Genomic DNA, 4290 nt, shown 5'->3' with positions numbered 1-4290 from the left:
CTTCTTATCACAATCCACTGTGAAGCCCCCTTAGGTGCAGCACAACCAAAAGACAGTGGGTGCAGAGGGGGGAGATCTGCTCTCACTGATTCTGTTACCAGACTCCTCAGTCTTCTATAGAATGGGCTCAAGGATAGCTTTGGCATTAGAGCTCTTGTGAGTGCAGCCTGTGTCAGCGTAGGCATTGCTGGAATGAGACATTTACTGTCTTTCTGTCCACATTTCCTCGCCCAGAGTACTAACCCTTCTTTCTGTCCCAGGCCAATGGCCAAGTGGGCTTGGTGCAGCCATGCCTGCAGCCCGGTAGTACATCTCAATAGTTGGTCTCAATCATCTCGCTTCCCAAATCATGGATGTGTAAGACACAAGCAATGAAGAGCCCCGAGGGGTGAAGGGGAAGGTCACAGAGTCTCACCCCTGGGGTTATAGTCTCACATATTGAACCCATGAAGATCCATAGAGCCCGACTCCAAGTCACACCCCCCAACATCACAGAGAGCTCCTGGTCAGGGAGTTGAACAATGTTTCAGCACAAGCAGGAAGTTCAGTAACAAAATGAGGGGCTTGTCTCTGCTGGTGAAAGGCTTCCTGAGCCAGGACAAATGACCAGAACCTGCAGGTTTCAAGAGTTTGTTTCTTCTCAAGCCCAGGTCCAGTTCGCCAAACTTCAGGCCTACACAGGTCAGCCCCAATCTTTCTTTTCCATCATGATTCCCTAACTGGCCTAACTATGAGAAAAGCTCAGAATTCAGCTCATGTCTCAGTTTCCAAAGAGATCAGTATAATGGGTCCTCCTATGCTTTACAGCACTCATGTTTATAACCCCACAGGAAATGAAGAAAACACAAAGGAATCCCAGGAGCCCAGTAACAAGGACAGAAAACATGAAAGATACTCACAAGGCCTCACCAACAGCCAACCCAGTTCTGACTCAAGGGGGATGAAGGGTGAGAGGACTGTTCACCAGTGTCTGGGGCACAGTATCAGACACACAGGCATGTAACCACTGTTTATCGATTGATTTAAGTCAGTCTGTCAACACATGTTGTATTAAGCACTTCTTGCCTTCCAAGCACAGCACCTGGGTATTTCCAGACTAAGCCCTAGAAGTAAAAGTATAAGCATAAAGGTGGAAAATCTCTGCCCTCAAGGAGCTGACATTGCAATGGGGGGTGACAACACAGAAAAGGAAACTGAAAGGTTGGGGAAGGAAGGTACCCAGTGAATGAGGGGCAAGATGGCAGAGTACAGACTGCTGCCTCGAGAGAAATGAAGAGATTGCTGGTCTAGGAGGGCTCAAGAAATGGAGGCTCTAAAAGGAGTCATCCAACTGGGGGCTAAGGGTATTCTGAATTCTAGGGCTGGAATGGTCTTCTAAGACAAAGAGTTTTCTGGGCATTGTGGAGGATTATGGAGCATGCCTGGAGAGAAATGAAGAGAGTCTAACTTCATCTTATTTAATTCAGCGCAATGCTCCAGTCTGACAAGAACATTGGATTCTGGACACCCACTATCCAGTGTGTTCACCTGAGGTCTTTGTCTGCTTTGGGTTATCTGCTTGGCTCCAATGCGGTCATCTGTGCCCTTTACTAGAAGAGATCATTAATAAAGGTCATTGATGACAATGATGTGGTCAGAAGCTTGGGGATTATTTGGGACAACAAGCATCCCTAAGCTTTCTCATGACCAAAAATTCTTTCTAGCCACCAGTACCCAAGAGCATCACTCCTTTGGAGAATAGAGCCCATGAGCACCCTTGCTCACTCGCAGGATCTCTGTTCTGGTCACAATGTGGGCTGCAATCTGAACCTGTGACCGGGGGGAGGGGGGCACAATAATATCCAACCCTTTACTCCCACCTCTGCCCTTCCCTTCCTCCTAGATGATGATACCAATAGTGGTTTGTACATGAGGTCAGTATTTATGGGGGGGGAATCTTTCTCTCTCTCTCTCTCTCTCTCTCTCTCTCTCTCTCTCTCTCTCACTCACTCTCTCCTCCTCCTCCTCCTTCTCCTCCTCCGCCTCATCATCATCATCATCATCATCACCATCATCATCATCATCATCATCTTCTTCTTCTTCTTCTTCTTCTTCTTCTTCTTCTTCTTCTTCTTCTTCTTCTTCTTCTCCTCCTCCTCCTCCTCCTCCTCCTCCCACTCTCTCCCTTTTCTATCTCTTCTCTTCTCTTCTCTTCTCTTCTCTTCTCTTCTCTTCTCTTCTCTTCTCTTCTCTTCTCTTCTCTTCTCTTCTCTTCTCTTCTCTTCTCTTCTCTTCTCATCTCCTCTCCTTTCCTCTCCCTTCCTGCTCCCCTCTCTCTTTTTCTCCCCTTCCCTTTGGCATACAGTGATATCAGAGGAAGAAATTTATTGGCCAGAGCCTCCCAGAGCTGTCCCTCACCCAGGATGTACCTCATCTTGCTCTCTACTCACCTGTTTCAGGCAGAGCCATCTCTGTCCAGGACTGGGGGTATTTTTGCCACTCAAATGCCTTCCAGACATTTTTAATGTCTCAGCTCTCGGATTTGGAGTTTCTCAATGATAACCTTTGATGCAAATCCTGCCTGAGCAGCTGTCTCCATGAGGTTAAAGATTACTGTGCTGGGAAACAGCAGTATTTCATGGTGTCTTCAGAAATTGGTTTATGCATCTCAGTGTAAAATAGAATGTAAAGGGATCATCACGAAGGTGACAAAGCGTCGGCATGCGGACAAACATTGGCACTGATTTATACCTATTATTCCGCTATGGAGGTCTGATCTATCGCTGACCCAACTGATCCATGACATCCTTGGGAATATTTCTTTGGCTATATGAGAATAGACCACAAAGGGCATAAAGTTGGTGCAGCAGCAAGAAGGGAATTATATCTTCAAGAGCAGCTGTAGGGATCTCAGGTCATTATCAAGTTGTAGACAAACCAGTGGACTATACAAATAAAAAACTGACTCCTGCTCTGAGTCCTCCAGAGGAGGCTGAGCACTTGGGCCAGAATGAGTCTGGTCTGAGCTGGGCAGAAACAGAACTAAAGGAGCCTTGTTCAAGATCATCACAGTCCTGAAGCCGGAAAGCAGCCACAGACACCCCTCCAGTGAAGCCTTTCCCTTATCAAGCTCTGCAAGAGACAGAAAATGTTCAGTCTCAGACATTGATAGTGTCTGTTGGAATTCTCTGAATGTGCTAATACACAAAATAACAATAGAGAGGAAAGTGAAGATTTTTGCTCATTCTGAAAGGAAGTGATTTTAAAAATGCATTGAAAATGATTTGTATTTTTTTTAGTGTCATCTCACTACAGAAAGAAGAAAAAAGCTAATGTAGAAAAAGGAAGTTTTCCCATTTTCTTTATGCACCTTTACTTTCAAAAGCTACATTTGCTAAGAAAGAATCAGTTTTACACCACGTGATAATGCCTGTGACATTGGTACATTGAAGCAGCCTTCTTCTTAAGCATCACCTTCCCAAGAGTACAGGAAGACAGGGTGTCATTGTGTTACTTATCCAGCAAGGGAGTGCAATATCAGAGTTTCCTTCTAGGGAGTCCTCTTCTTGAGGCACTAGCCTAGTAAACTTCACTGTTTTCAGATGAGAGAAGAAACTTTCCTCAAAGCTTAAGTATTAACACTGGCCACCAGACAGATTGGAGTTGCCTGGACTGTTCCTCTCACCATCAAGCCCAAAGTTAGCTGAGGCTCTGACTGCTCTGAAATTAATCTAGGGGATAAAATTAAAGATAGTTCAAAATTTTACATCATAAAACCTATAGACTGTACACAACTCATGAACCAACCCCCACCCCATCTGTTTTGGTTCCACTCAAAGGTTGCAGACCACCTGCACCGACAGCCCATGAAAAGGCATAAAGGAAACGGAATTTTTCCTTCTCATCACCTCTCAGCATCCTGGCTGTAAATGAGTGAATGCAAAGAGAAAGTAGTAGAAGTCAGTCTCCTCTGTTCCTTTCCAAGTCCAAGAGGATGCACAGTCAGTGGTCAATCTGGCAGCTTGGGGTCGTGTCTTTTCATGGCTTTCATTTTTTCTGTCTCAGCACCAAGATCTTTCCCACAGCCTTCCTCTCCGGTCTTGTAACTCAATATCACTCTGCTCTCTGTCTATGGAACAGGAGCCAACTCAGCCACAGTTCCAGCCATTCTGACCAATATCACAGAAAACCTCATAGTCATAAGCAAAGGTAGGAAAATCTCCCCTCTGTTGGCATCATCTCAGCCAAAAAGTCCAAACCCAAAGGCACCAGAAATGCAGCCAACCTCAGCACAAGGCAAGAAAAAGGTTG

The sequence above is a fragment of the Dromiciops gliroides genome, chromosome 2 (assembly GCF_019393635.1).
Source record: "Dromiciops gliroides isolate mDroGli1 chromosome 2, mDroGli1.pri, whole genome shotgun sequence".
NCBI classification, from domain to species: Eukaryota; Metazoa; Chordata; class Mammalia; order Microbiotheria; family Microbiotheriidae; genus Dromiciops; species Dromiciops gliroides.
This window is presented reverse-complemented; position numbering follows the sequence as displayed.